Here is a 15,979-nt window from a genome sequence, read left to right on the forward strand (position 1 = left end):
CAACGGCCACCCTCGCCCGACACCGCAGGGCCTCAGGACGGCCCACCGCAAGGCTCTCCCGCCGCACGGGCCGGCGCTGCCCTGCCCCGCCCCGACGCGCACCCAAACAAACGTTCGCGCCGTGCCGGAGCACCCCACCTCCCCCCCGTCGGGTCCGACGACGCTTCACCTGGGGTCGCCTCCAGGGGAGGGACAGCACCCACAACGCGGTGAGGCCACGTTCTGGTCCCAGGACGGGGGGTGGTCGGCGGGGGAAAGGCTCGGCGCGGGCGGCCATCGGTCCTGGCAGGGCAGGGGAGGGCCGGCGGCGGCGACGAGGAGGGGCCGCTCGCGCGCAAGAGCGACGGCCGGCAGGGGTCGTGGGTGTGGGCGGGCACCAACCCAGGGAAGGGGAAATCTCGAGACACGACCGGGCCGCCGGGGAAACCACCGCAGGATCCCACCACCCCCACACGTGGGGGCGGCCCCGCGACGCCCAGGACGCCGGCCGGCCTCAGCCAACCCTCGGTGGTTCCTCCCACACCCCGGCCCCGCCCGCCACCGGGACTCGCGCGCAGCAGGCTAACCCCCCATTCCAGAGGGTAGCCCCTTCCACTCGCTCACTCGTCCGTCTGCGTCTCGTCTGTCCGTCCACCACCACCACCCAGCTTCGTCTGGCTCGCCCCCAGGCCTCGCGGCCCGGGGAAACGCTGCCGAGCGAGGCGGCCCGACCCGTGGCCCACGCACCGCCACCGGTGGCTGCGTCTCGGGACCGGAACAGGTGGGGTGGCTCCTCGCGGCGCGGAGACTGGTGGGGGGGGGCCCAAGTCGGGGTGGACCGCCTTCCCCCTCCCCCCACGGCACGCGCCGGGGAGGCCAAGCCCGCGCACACGCGCGCGCGCTCACACGTCCCCGCGCCAGACGCCGGGCCCGGCCCGGCGGAACCCTCCCCCGACTCGGAGGGGGGAGGCGCGGGCCACAGCAGGCCAAGAACAGCACTCGGCCCAAAGCGACGGGGCCCTGCCCACACGCCGCCGCAGTCGCTCCCCGTGGAGAGTGACTGCACGCTCTGGATGGAGGAGCGGCGGCTGGGGGGTCCGGTGCCCCCAAGGCTCCCCTCTCAGATCGCTAGAGAAGGCTTTCTCACCGAGGGCGCATCGCCCCCCACCCAGCGTGCCCCGTTCAGGCCTACGGAAGCCCGCCGACGTGTACGCCAGCGCTCGGCTGGGCAGGAGGGGTCTGCGGTAGGGGTAAGCAGCGGGCCAAGAAGCGAGCGTCCGCGGTCGGGACCGGGGAGAGCCCGTGCGTGCCACCTCGCGAGGAGACGCACCCAAGACCGCGTGGGGACGGGACAGACGCCCGCCCCCACCGGCACATCACCCGGCCCCACCACGATCGCTCCCACGCCCGGGCGCGAACCCCGCTGAGGGGGACCCACCCGGCGTGCGCCCGGCCACGTCAGTCCCCCCCCCACGTACAGGGTGAGGACTGACGTTCAGGAGGCGGCCCCGGCCCCACCGAGGGTGGGGAGCGGCCACGCCTCGCTCACCGTCTCGACCCCTCCCCCACGCCTCAAGAGAGGCGCTCGGGAGACACGACCACCGCAGGGGTTACCCGAGAGGACTCGCTGGGGACGGGAAGCGATGCCGCCGCTCGGCCTCGGGCACCTGAGGGACAACCTGGAGCGCTCCAGGGGCACCGCAGAGGACCAAGGCGAGACACGCTCACACCCCGACGAGGGGGTACGTGGCGTGGCGGCGGGGCAGCCCTCCCCCGCCGCGGGGGAGGGCCGCTCGCGAGACAGGACGCCGAGGAGGCGAGAGTGTCTGCCGCGTCGCAAGACCCCGGCCCCGCCGACACCACAAGGCACGGGAGACCGAGGTCGGGCCGGAGTCCGCACCCCTGCCTCCCCCCCGCCACCCACGGGCGGCAGAGAGGCGAGGGGCCCGCAGGCAGAACGAGAAGAGAAGACACGTCCGCCATGAACGTCCCCGTCCCTCGTCTGGCGCGGCTTAGGCCCGGCCCGGGGGAGCATGACTTCACCACATCGGTCAGGTGAGTGAGTGAACGAGCGAGCGAGCGAGCCATGTGGGGCAGGGAGGCCCCAGAGGGGAGGGCCCGGCGAAGACAACCACCAGAGGGGCCTGCTTCAGCCTCGCCAGGCGCCACCCACTCCTCGGTCCTCTCCGAGGAGAGCGGCCAACGACCCCAGGCGGGGAATGCCTGACACGCGGCACGGAGCCTACGGGGGTGGGGTCGTGCCGGCCACCACCGGGTGCCTGCGGCGGGGAGCGCACGGGGTAAAAGACCCACGCCGCCACCTCACCCCACCGCCCTCGGGCCACCAGAGACCGGAGGTGGCACCACGGGCCACGTCAGCCGGACGCACACACGAGAGCCGGCGCGCAGGCCCGGGCGGGCGGCTCAAGTGTCAGAAGCGGAGTCGGCTACCAGGCCAGGGCTCACGCAGAGAGAAGCCCAGAGCCTCGCACGCGTCCGGAGACCCAACACTCGGTGACAGACACCGAGGAAGACCGTGTCAGCACCTATCTGCTGGCAGAAAATGCCCAACACGACAGGAAAAATGACAGCGCCCAGAAACGGGGCGGGTCCACGATTTGCAGGGGGGGGCCCCGGGACCTCGGTCCGGCCACCTGCCCCCAGCCCTACCCCCATAAATGGCAGCCCCGAAGCTCTCGGGGGCCATCTGATCGACCGGGGTGGGGGGGGTTGGTAGGGGGAGGGGAGAGGGGAGGGGAGGGGGATTAGGAGGAGGCTTAGGAGGAGGAGTGGGAATGGGAATGGGAATGGGAATGGGAAGGGACGAGAGGGAGACGGGATCAGGCCGGGGACGCCCTGCCCTTTTCTCGCCCGCGTGGCCGGGGACTCGGGGAGATGCCACAGAGGCGCCTCCGACGAAAGGGCCCCCCACGAGGGACCGCTCCCGAGCACCGGGCCCCGGGCCGGGGAAAGCCTGCCTCCCCCACATCCCTCGCGGGACGCCCCCGTGCCGGTCCCCGAGTCCGGATGAAGTCTCGGTCCCTCCAACGCCACCGGAACCCACGCGGGCAGGCTTACGGGCCGGGGGGCACCCCCTCCCAGGCCTCCCGCGCCAACAGGGGCCGGCCCAGCCACGTCTCCGGATCCATCGGGACTCAGAAAACATTTCATCCAAGGAGGCGCCTCCGACGACCGGGAACCCCAGCGCGCCCGTCCCCGGCCTCACCGCACTGGGCCCGGGCCGCTCCTCGCCTCAGGAGCAGTCGTCCAAGGGACGCAGACGAGGGCCTGACCACCTAGCCGCCGGCGGCCCGGGCGCGGGACACTCTCTCCCTTTCCCCCGCGGCGGCAAGGCGCAGGCCGTGTCCGATCGGCTCGGGTCGGTCTCCGCGGCTGGAGGGGCACAGGCGGATGCTGGTCGACCAGGCCAGGCCACACGGCTTCCCCCGGCACACGAGATCCCGGGAGCGCGGCGACAGTCACCCCCTCATCATCCTGCGAGTCCAATCTGCGCCGAGAGCAGGACGCGCCCGCGGCTCAGCGCCACGGGGACTGTCACCGCCGGTGTCGCCAGCCTCCCCGAAGTCTGCCTCGGGCCCCGCCGCCGAGCCCCATCCCTTGCCGAGGTCGCCGACGCTCGGGAGAAGAGGGACGATCTCAGAGCGGCAGCCAGATGGCGCCCGACAACCGTCGCCAACGTCCCCGGAACCGATCCCGACCGCCGCCGGCCGCCCAAACGCCCGAGCTCGTCCCGGACTGAGGCGCCGGGCGGCCCCGTGGCGTCCGCCTCGGAGCCCGCTCACCCTCGTCACGGCACGGCACGGCACGGCACGGCACGACACGAGGCGACACGACGCGACGCGGCGCGACGCGACCCCGGCACCAGATCAGGGCGGGGAGGACGGAGGGAGCCGGGGTTTGGCAAGACACGGCCGGCCGGGCGGCTGCCGCGAAGGGGACGCGCTCCCCACGCGATTCCCCGGGCGGGGGAGATCACACGGACACGCCGGCGGGGCCGGGGCCGACGCCGCGGGTGGCCCAGAGCGACCAGGACGAGATCCCGGGTTCCCGGGTGGGAGGTTGGGAAGGGGAGGAGGGGAAGAGGGAGGGAAGGCGGGGGCTGGCAAACCGAAACCAGGCGAGCGCTCAGAGAACAACGCAGGAATCGGCTTTGGAGTCCGTCCTCTCGAATGCGGGAGGTCTTTCGAAAGCAGACAGGCAAAGCCCAGAAGCTAGAAAAGAAAGGATGAAGACCGCGAACCCCATCGAAGCGGAAAGAGAAATCGATCTCGGCACAGATCGCGACAAAGCCCAAAGACAACAAACGGGCGCGTGGGGAAAACGCACTCGCGGTCGGTCGTGAGAACACGGACGTCAGCACGGCTGACCACAACCGCAGGAAGGAGGAGGGAAAACAAAAAAATGCGGGCGGGGGTTCGGGGGGGGCGAGTCGATAGCCACCCGCTCGGTAAATCGAGGTTCAGTGCATCTACACAGAGCAACACTGTGCATGCGCATCCGCGTGTCTGGGTGTGCGTGTGTGTGTCGGTGTGTGTGTTTGACACAGTCAACGTGGACAAGGAAACTGTAGCCCCATCCGAAAAAAAAAAAAAAAAGAAAGAAAAGAAAGGAAAGAAAGAAAGGAAAGAAAGGAAACAAAGAAAGGAAAGAAAGGAAAGAAAGGAAAGAAAGGAAAAAGGAAGGAAGGAAGGAAGGAAGGAAGGAAGGAAGGAAGGAAGGAAGGAAGGAAGGAAGGAAGAAAGGAAGGAAGGAAGGAAGGAAGAAAGAAAGGAAGAAAGAAATGAAGAAAGAAAGGAAGAAAGGAAGAAAGGAAGGAAGGAAGGAAGGAAGGAAGGAAGGAAGGAAGGAAGGAAGACAGAAAGAAAGAAAGTAAGAAAGTAAGAAAGTAAGAAAGAAAGAAAGAAAGAAAGAAAGAAAGAAAGGAAAGAAAGGAAAGAAAGGAAAGAAAGAAAGGAAAGAAAGGAAAGAAAGGAAAAAGGAAGGAAGGAAGGAAGAAAGGAAGTAAGGAAGGAAGGAAGGAAGAAAGAAATGAAGAAAGAAAGGAAGAAAGGAAGGAAGGAAGGAAGGAAGGAAGGAAGGAAGGAAGGAAGGAAGGAAGGAAGAAAGGAAGAAAGGAAGGAAGGAAGGAAGAAAGGAAGGAAGAAAGAAATGAAGAAAGAAAGGAAGAAAGGAAGAAAGGAAGGAAGGAAGGAAGGAAGGAAGGAAGGAAGAAAGGAAGGAAGAAAGAAATGAAGAAAGAAAGGAAGAAAGGAAGAAAGGAAGGAAGGAAGGAAGGAAGGAAGAAAGAAAGAAAGAAAGAAAGAAAGAAAGAAAGAAAGAAAGAAAGAAAGAAAGAAAGAAAGAAAGAAAGAAAGGAAACATGAAAACAAACGACAAAACCCACCACCAAAGGGAAATCAAGTTGTAGAACTACTCTGGGGTTTAAAAACAAAAACAAAAACACCGTAGAAAAAGCACAACCGCAGCCCATCAGGGGTTCCTCTCCTCAACAGTCCAAGAACTCGGTCAACTCCACCTCCTAGAAGCCAGAAAACCAGGGATGAAACACACGCAGGAGATCCAAACGGACGTTTTCAGTTTAAAAGAAAAGAAAAATTTATTTTTTTCCTCCCCCAAATGGGGGAGGGGGCGAGGGGGAGGATGGAGCGTAGAACTCAGCGGCAGAGTGCCTGCCCAGCACGCGCGAGGTCCAGGGTTCGATCTTCAGGACTTCCGTTCAAGTCAATAAGGAAGTCGGTAAGTCAGGCAATCACTAAGTCAGGCAACAAACCAGCAAAAGAAACGAATTACCTCCCCTCCCCGAATAAACAAACAAGCACCGAAAGCAACAACAACAGCAAGAACCAAAAAAAAAAAAAGGCCTAAATAAATAAATAAATGTAAGTAAGTAAATAAATAAATAAGTAAACAAACAAACACAATTTAAAAAAGGGGAAAACGCACACATTTCCGTTTCTAAGAGATATCCGGACAGGCCCAGAACCTGGAATCTCGACAGCAAGTTCCAAAAACAAGCAGAAAGTGCCTGCTCCTGACGGAACACGTGATAGAGACCTCCGTTCGAGATGGGGCCGGGTGGGCGGGCTGGCAGGCGGACACAGAGCTCTCGACTCATACCTGACAGAATCCGCTCTCCGACAGAAGACAGAAGGCAACACGGAACAGGGGTTGGTGGTGGGGGCGAGGGGGAGAGGGCGAAACGGAGGTGGAGGAAAGCCATTAGGGAAAACAGGACAGAAGTCCCTCAAAACATTCCACAGAAAACTCCTGGAAGACCCGGCAGTTCCACTACGGGCCCGCGGATGGACGAATGGACAGTGCCACGTGGTCTGGAGAGACCTATACCTAGAGGGGATGATGTTAACTAAGTGACTTAAGTTCGAGAGGGATGTTGTCACTTCGAGGCAGAATCCCCAAGACAATACGCAGGAACACATGCAAGGAAGCTGAAACAGGCTCATGGATACCAAGAAGGAACAATGAGTGCAATGGGTGAGGGAGAGGAAAAAGTACAAGCTTCCAGTTAACTCCAATTAATAAATACACAAATTACGGGAGGTCATGGACAGCAGGGCGAGTAGAGTCAATCCATACTATTGTCATGACGCTGTCCGGTGACGGATCCGTAACCAGACTCATCACGGTGATCATCGTGGAACATGGAAGAATCCCGAATCGCTATGTTGGACACGTGAAAACGGACATCCCATTGTCAGGTCAATTATGAGAGAGAGTAGGAGAGAGAGAGAGAGAGAGAGAGAGAGAGAGAGAGAGAGAGAGAGAGAGAGAGAGAGAGAGAGAGAGAGAGAGAGAATTCTCACTGTCTTACCGGAAAAAAAAAAAAAAAAAAAAAAAAGAGTTCAGTGAGATAAAGAGTGGATGTAGGTGAGGGCAATAGGTGGAGGAGATGAAAACCACGACGGCGACACATGTGCGGCATCCCACACGGTGGCAGTGCAGTGTGATCCTATGCATGCTCAGCTGTCTCCTAGCCACCTCCAAGTTGACATCCAGGGTCATCCTTTTAGGTTTCGTGGCTGCACCTTCGTCTGTCTCGGGCAATACTCTCCCTTGATTTTCCATGGGGGAAGGGAGGTGGGGTGGCCGGGCGGGCCACACCACGACACACCGCGTCGCGCGTGACCTGGAAAACAGATACACACCCGCCCACCACCCACGGGCTCCGAAATCGGTCACTGGTCACGACGCACACTTCGTCGGTCCCTTACGGAGCGATGGCGGACCAAACAGGCAGCGGCCAACTTTGTCGTGCACACAATGACGGTTCGTCCCTCGTGGAAACAAACTGATGACGAGACAGCGTGGTCAGGGGGCGGGTGTCCTTTCAGGAAGACAGAGTCATTGAAAGTCCCGCACACGGGAACTGTGCCAAGGGAGATCTCCATCACCCTACCCAACCCTGATCCAAATTCTCGTTCGGGCAGCTAAGGGTCAAGGTCAAAGTTTCTTTCTTCCCGGGGCAGGGGTCCTTTTGGGCCTCGATGGTTGTTCAACTGGAGAGATCACCCTTGGGCTGCATATACACTTCGGGGTGGTCCATAGGGTTCCACGACAGTCCCGCCACCAGGCAGGTGGTTCCACCTGATGAAACCGGTCTGGTCTTTCGTTCCAGGAAGACAAAGGTCCGTGGCTGAAGCCAACGAGAAACCCAGGGTGTGAGTCCGGAGCGCCACCAGTCAGGAAGATGTCTAGGCGTCGGGCTCGAAGAGGCTCGGGTGGCCTGAAAAACGCATGCGGGTTCAGGTCCACTTTCTGAGTGGCCTCCACAGCAACGGGCAGGAGGAGGGTCTCGAGAGGGGACACGGCAGTGACCTCTCTCCAGCGGATGTCCAGCTGCTCAGCCCGGCTCGGCGGGGCTTCAGGGAAAGGGCGGCTTTGGTTCTCGAGGATGCCAAGTCCAAAGCGGGAGAACCATGGGCAACGGGAGTCGGAAGAGCGTTGGCCAACCATCGGAGAAAACTCGAAGCACGCGTGACGTGGCCCAGCGTATCAGTGGAAGGCGGGGCGGGGCGGGGAGGGGGAGGGTGGCGGGAAGCACGCAAAGATGATGACACAGAACCGCATTCTCATCTCTATCACGCTGTACGAGAGTTTCCACTGAGACATGCTCCCCTTCCCCTGGTCTCTCCAAGGACGCGCATTTCTACCAAAAAATCACCCCCATTCAGACTTGTCGGCTGGCCAGATCAGCATACTTCCACGAAATTCGGCCTGAAGAGGGACAGACGTCCACGAAGCATAGCCATCGCCCCTAGAGGCTCTCGGACACCCGCTCTGCTGGAACGTTTCCTAAGGACGGCAGACGAAGACGGTCTCCACATGCTTTCCAGGAGACGTTCCTCAGAACGAGACCGTGACTGTTCCGAAGCCCGAATCGGTCACAGCAAATGTTCACGAGGAAGTCACGGTGAACCATCTGGGACACCAGTCTTTCCCAACCGGTCCACGTAGGGACACGATTTGGTCCTAGCCAGAAACAGACACTTTCTCCTCACAGCATCCTTTTATTTTAATTTAATTTAATTTAATTTAATTTAATTTATTTTATTTTATTTTATTTTATTCTGTTTCATTTTGTTTTGTTTTATTGTATTGTATTGTATTGCATTGTATTGTATTGTATTGTATTGTATTGTATTGTATTGTATTGTATTGTACTGTATTGTATTGTATTGTATTGTATTGTATGTTTACATATGTACGTATGTAAGTAAGTATGTATGTATTCCGGTCTGTCTGTCTGTCTGTAGGTCCATCCATCCTCCGAAGGTATACCAGTCATGTCGGCCAACACACTGACAGATCTCGAGTCTTTTCTGTCAGAAAGATATTAAAGCACGTCCCCTTCGACTCATGGAGCCAGGAACGAACGCTTCCGTATCTCATCTTCTTTGGAAACGATCTAAACATTCCAGGGACGTCGCCAGATGCTTCAGTTGCAAGGGACCAAAAACTACGTGGAGGAGGCACCAATTTTTCAGAGATGGACCGCCTCCCCCCCCCCCCCCCCACACACACTACCCCCTCGGACTGCTTGGGGTGTGAACACTTCCTGAGACTTGAGACCGAGCCAACCATCGCTCCCAGACTCTTTTTTTTTTTTTTTTTTTTTCCTGGCTGACACGTTTTATGACAGAGATAACCCACAGGAACTTAATGGATTCGGGGTAAACCTAGGGAGGCGAAAAGTTTCACCTCGAATGCTGCTCGTCACAATCAAGACATGGCTCTTTTCACGAGACCGATCCCTTGACATTTGCTTTTCTGGATGAAAGGATCTGTCCTAGATCATGTCAACCTGAAGGAAAACATTTGGGTTCCTTCCTGTTCGCATTCCCTGCCTGCATGTTCCCTTGAAAACCAGTTCCATAGAGCTCTTTCATGAATGAACTCTGGCAAGTGTATGTGGAGGAAGAAACATGCCAGGCCTACAAGCCGGGGACATACACAAGTGCCTACATGCATACATGCATACATGGGACCGGGCCCTTTCCAGATCCTTGGACGGCAGTACCATAGAAATGAGGATGGCTTCCACAAGACTCTCAGGCAAGCCAAGCTCTTTTGCGAAAGCGATAGCTTGTGCACAAAGGAGAAGGTGGCATGAGGGGAGAGGGAGGGGGAGTGCCAGCTCCCTGAGCAGCAGGGGCCATGCTTTTCTACCTAAAGGAAGGGCTTTGTCTCAGGATCACTGATCACTTCCACAAATCATCCGATATCTTGGATCGGCCGCAGGCGGCTCCAGGGTGAAGAGCCATCGCCCCAGGCTCTGTGGGGAATAGAGAAGACTTCCGTGAGGGGAAAGAAACGCATGAGAATTTTCTGCAAGAAAGCTCAGGAACAGATAATGTAAACACGGAGAGTTGAGCTTCCTGTCTCGTGACAACTAGGTCTACTGGGTCATGTCACAGAGAGCAAGCGAATCCTTTATTCCCCTGAGCCTTTTTCTTTTTCTTTCTCTATCTTTCTTTGTTCTTTGTTCCCTTTAGAGTGTGTGTGTGTGTCTGTGTGTGTGTGTGTGTGTGTGTGTGTGTGTGTGTGTGTCTGTGTGTGTGTGTCTGTGTGTGTGTCTGTGTGTGTCTCTGAAACTCAGGTACTGCCCTGTCTCATACAGACGAGACCAGCAGATCGACATGACCAGAGATTTTGTAGCTTTCATTTAAAAACTATAGGTCACTCACGAGTCGGGTAGGACGGGTGCTGCGTCCAGCGCAGCTCGGGACCGTGTCTGAGGACGGGCGACGCAAGAATGAAGAAACAAAGAGACCAAGTAAAGAGCGAAAATGGGACCAGGGGACTCAAGGTCTCGTGGATCTAGAGTGCCAAAAGCCTGGTCGACATCCTGTTTATTGGGAGTATACGGCTCAGGGAAAAAAAAAAAAAGGAATGCGATCAAAGAGGTGGGGCTTTAGATATTTCATGCCAGAAGCACGAAGTTCTGCTTGCTGGCTAACTGATTCATTTCAGGCCTATCCCTTCCAGGAACAATCACCCTCCTCGGGGGATGCAAAATTTCTAAGTGTATCCTGTGATTGCCTCTGGGACATCTCGAGATAGCAAATATTTCCCCGGGGTTAAACCACATGCTTTCCTGCCAGAACCAAGTTCTGTTAATGGATGATCTGGCTTCCCATGACCGTCCATTGTTTTACCCTAAGGAAATATCTGCCATCTGTTGCGCCCTCACGGTCAATCTCAGGATTGCCCCTCACACAATTTCTTGAGCATCATACATGTTATAGGTCATCGACTGTGTAAAACATGAAAACAAAGCAGGCGTGTGCATTTTTAAGCAAGTAAGTGTGAATGTAAGATTTTACGCTCATGGAAATGCTGGTGCAGCTTGGTTTCTAGTTGCTGGTTCTCCAGCAGCTTGTTTCCCAGCAGACGCGTAGGACACTAGAGAACCCACTCACTCAGAAAGAACCGATGGGACGGGTAAGGTTTTTCGGCTCGGAGGGTGAAAGCTTTTAAACTCTGTGTGGAAAAAAGACGTTTCAGGTGTATATTTCTCCTTAAGAAGGCTGCGAATTAGAGTTTCGACGAGGGAGACCACGCAGCAGTGTGTACGTTTAAAAAGGCCTCCGCGTGCCCCTCCCCACCCTTTTTTGTTTGTTTGTTTCTTCCATTCGGTTTCAGGTTCTACCTGATTCAGCCCCCTGGCCTCAGTCTCAGGCCACTGTGGGCTATGCAGACAGACGTTTCTGACGTTGTCGAGATGGACAAGATAAGGAGGGTTCCCCCCAGAGAACTGGGCCGCTGCTTCTATGAGATCAAAAAGCTGACCTACTCATCCAGTTCTATGTTTAGAAATTTGCTCCTTTCTGGGAAAGCGTAGAGCTCTGCGGTAGAGTGCGTGCTCAGCATGCACAAGGCCTTGGGCTCAGTCCCCAGTGCCACCACTGAAAACGTATAATAAATCTAAATAATTAATTGAAACGTAGATAAAGACACCTAATGACCCGTCACCCCTCCAAAAAGATAAAAACTTCTTGTTAAAAAATTTTTATTTTATTTTATTTTTTTATTTTTTTAGTTAAAAAGGCAGGAGGAGGACGAGGACGAGGACGAGGACGAGGAGGACGAGGATGAGGAGGAGAAATTAGCTTCTTTCCAACAAGGAGATTTCCAGGTCAAATGGAGAGCCAAATATTTCTATGCTCTAAAACTTCAGCTTTCCACGTATCCTGGCGTCAAAACGTCGGCACGGGTAAAGATTGTTCATCATTCTGTGACTATGCACTTGCTGCATTTTGGAGTGTTCATCTGTCCTTTCTCTTAGGAATAGATGATCATCAGAAATAGCAGTTCTGTTGATTAAACCCCCTTTTAACATATCGTTGTTTCCTGGTCACTAAAGTTACCTAATAATCACTTCACAGTCTATGGAAGTCAAATCATTGTGCTGTACACCTGAAACTGATAGAGGGCTGTATGTCAAACCTATGTCAATAAAACTGAAAAAAGAAAAGAAGAAGAAGAAGAAAAGAAAAGTCTGCTTGCTCGGGGCATCCGGTAAAGGCCCTCTTTCTGAGCGCACAAGGCAACCTCGGGCCGATTCACCCTGTCCCTGAAGAAGGGCAAAAATCCTCCACTCTATCTCCCGTTAGGTCCCGGACACTAGCCAGAGTTCCTCCTCCCTCAACCCCCACCCCGTTCCTGCGTCACACTGTGTGGGCTCAGGCACACAACCTATCGCTTTCCTTTAGCGTGTGGAATGAATATCGCCCGAAGGGAATTTCCTTTGTTGTCGTTTAAATAAACTGACGTGTTAATAAGTGCTCTGGAGGGACACATTCCCTTTGACCTGATCAGCCATAGTGACATCCCATGACCCAGGAATGTACAATATCATGGATTGGAAAGGATCTTAGAATTCAGAAATCATGGTGATGTGGGTCTGATGACCTAGCTGGCTCCATACAAACCAAGAGATGAAGGTGCCCAACGTTTTCACTCGATGCTGCCTAAGTTCTTGACAGTCACTTTAAAAAAGGAAAAGGAAAATTTGCATGGCACGCTTAGTTTTGAGAATGCTATCTGACTGCATGGTGGAACGCAAGGAAAAGCCGTGACGCTCGCCCACGGTATCGAGAGAAACGCAGAACCGTGTTTCTGGTAGCTTTCTTCACCGCTGCGCAAAGGCGGGAGCGACCGCTACCTCACGCAGAGGAGGAGAGGACGGGTTTCTCGGCCCCGTCACGCAATGCCAGGCAGAAGAAGCCTTCTCCGATGAGACAGAAGCGTGTCAAAGCGCATCCCTGCGTCGAAGGCTTCGGTTTCCCGGGGAAGGGGGTCGAGCCGAGGGACCCAGGCCCCCACGTCAGTCAGTCTTTCACTGGATTCACTGGCCTCGCTGTTACTCCTCAGCGATGGCCCCTCAGATTGCTCTCGTGTGTCTTTACCTTCTGGCTTTAGGAAGGACTTTAAACTTCGGCTGAGGGGCGGGACACCCAGAAGGGTTCTTTCAGTTCACCCCATCTTAGGTATTGCCATATCCAACACGTTGGTTTTCATCCCATCGTGGACCTACCTACCGGAGAGTTTCGCTGCTTAAAAGTCCCCTGTGCTCCACCTATTCATCAACAACCCCCCGCCACAACACACACACCCACACACCCACACACACACACCCACACACCCACACACACACACACCCACACAGACAACCTTCACCACCACCACCCCCGACCCCACTCATCTTTTCACCCTCTCTGGGGCTTTTGCCCTTTTGAGAATGAATGTCATCCAGAGCCGGTACCCTACAGGATGCCACCTTTTCAGATTGGCTTCTTTCAGGGAGTCAGGGGCACGCAGAAACGGCCCCGCCTGTCTCCCACAGGTCTCTCGGCTCCACGGGTCCCTGGTTTCCTTTTTAGAGCCAAATCACATGCTGTGGCACGGACCTAGCCCGGGCGACGTGTCCCTTCACCTCTTGAAGGACGCGTCTGTCCCGGTCGCCTCCACGGTTCCGGCAGTGATGAAGCAAGCCCCTCCACACCCCCACCCCCACCCCGCCCACCGTCCAGGCCCGTCCGCGTTCAGGTTTCCGCGTGGACGGAGCCCCGAGGGCTAGGCCTCAGGGTGAGAGTGGTATGGCGGGTGGCAGGTGGCGCACTGAAGGGTCCCAAATCCGGAGGATGCCGGCAAGGAAGGTCGCCAGGTCAAAACCTTCCTTCCCTCCCTCCGTCTCCTTAGGGTGGATGGCTGGGCCCGTGAATTCAGAGAGGACACGAGACACATGCTGTGAGCCGAGATTTCCAAGCCAGGAGACCTGGTGGAGGGTAAAGAAACGAGTTGATTGGGGGGGCGGGGGCGATGGGGGGGGCTCTTAGGACTGCAGCCCAGGAGACACAGATGCAAGAAAGAAGCACTGGAAGTGTGTGTCATCAGACTACCCCACGGGGCAAGTGGAGAAGGGGAAACGAAAGAAAACACACCACAAGAGCAAGGCGGGAACTTTGAAACGACCAGGCTGCGGCTAGCAGCTGCTGGCAGATTTGTTTTTGAAACCGGTTGGTGGTGCCCTTGAGCTTGATACAGTTCTGACCACTCATGCCCCCCCTCCCCCCATTGATGCCGGTGTCGGGACCCAGGGGAGGCCACCCCAAACATGTATGTGCCTCCGTGGCACACGGATGGGTTAGAAATGAGAGTGACCGAAGAAGCCGAGGGGCCAGCAGACGCAAGAGGGACCCTCAGACTCTTCTTTCTGTCTCCCTGAAAGCGGGAAATCGATCACTTCCGTGGAGGGTGCCCTCCCTGCATCTGGACTTAGGAAAACACCCTGATCACCCACTGAGAGCCTTCAGGCCCCGGAAGCCTAGAGAAACCAACCAACCTCGTGACTTCTTTCAGGGGCTTCCCCCCCTCCCCAAAACCCAAACTCCGTCTCGATTCTTCACGGACGGGTCACCCAAAACCAAAGGCTCTCAGCCCGGCCCATTTCGCACAAAGGGCTGATTTCTTGTCCTAAAACGGAGAAAAGCTGCCTGCTTCGGGGACACATGAGTGCTTGAATGAAAGACAGTAGGTTCCCTGTCGCTCCTGCTCAACGATCCGTCTGGGGTCCATTTTTGGATCAGTCCAGCCCAGAGAACTCAAGATGTGTAGAGGGAGGGGACAACGTCCCCCTCCCTGAAACAGGACTATGTCTGCAACAAAGTTCCTCCCACTGGCCGTCCAGCTCCATTTTGGATGACTGAATCCTGGTTCACCTCATTTGGGTGTTTTGTTTTTGTTTCTGTTTTTGTTTTTGTTTCTGTTTTTGTTTTTGTTTTTGTTTTTGATTAATAGACTTTATTTCCTAGAGCAGTTTCAGGCTCACAGCAGAATTGAGCAGAAAATACAGAGAGTTCTCACATAGCCCTCCCCACCCACGCATATATCCTCCACTCCCCTCAACATCTCTCATCAGTGTGGCCTATTTGGTAAAACTGATGATCCGACATGGACACGTTATTATCCATCAAAGTCCATAGTTTACAGGACGGTTCACTCTTGAGGTTGTACGTTCTATGGGTTTTGACAAATGTACAATGACATGCAGCCACCACTATGGTATCCTACAGAATAATTTCATCGCCTTAAAAATCCCTCACGCTGCATCTGTTCATTCCTCCTTCCCTCCCTCTCCCCAAACCCCTGGATACCATGATCTTTTGATTGTTTCTAGAGCTTTGCCTTTTCCAGGATGTCATTTGGTTGGAATTGTACAGTTGGTAACAATTTTCAGACCGGTTTCTTTGATTTAGTAAGATGTCTTTTAAGTTTCTTCCATGTCTTTCACGGCTTGATAGCTAATTTCCTTGTCTTTCGTTCTTTTTTATTTATTTATTTTTTTAAAATGTTTTTACTGCACATATATTTTTAATTTACATATATGTACTGTGCATTGTTTCCAGGAAGGTTTAGAGCTTTAGCTTTTTAAACTTACATACTTATCAAAGGAATAAAGCCAACCACAAAAGAAGAATGAATTCAAAAAGATACACACACCCTGCTATTAACAGCAACATCATTTATGATTGCCAAGATACGGAAGCATCCTAAGTGCACATCAACATTTGAATAGATAAAGAAGAGGGGACACACACACACACACACACACACACACACACACACACACACATACACACACGTAATGGAATACAATTCACCCATGAGAAAGAAGGATATTTTGCCATTTGTGGCCCTTCCTTTCCTTTTTATTTTTCCCCCTCCACTTTAAAAACCAGAATTTTATAACTGGGATAAACACTTCCATTGAGTCAAAAACAGTAAAATGCCTAGAAATAAACTTAATCGAGGAGGTTATCTATACTCCAGAATCTGAAATGACACAAAGAAATGGAAAGATGCCTTGTGCTCTTGCATTGGAAGAATCAATACTATCAACATGGCCACACTATCCAAAGCAATCCGCAGGTTCCATGCAACCCCTGTCAAAATACTCACG

Source organism: Camelus bactrianus, unplaced genomic scaffold (genome assembly GCF_048773025.1).
Source record: "Camelus bactrianus isolate YW-2024 breed Bactrian camel unplaced genomic scaffold, ASM4877302v1 HiC_scaffold_59, whole genome shotgun sequence".
NCBI classification, from domain to species: Eukaryota; Metazoa; Chordata; class Mammalia; order Artiodactyla; family Camelidae; genus Camelus; species Camelus bactrianus.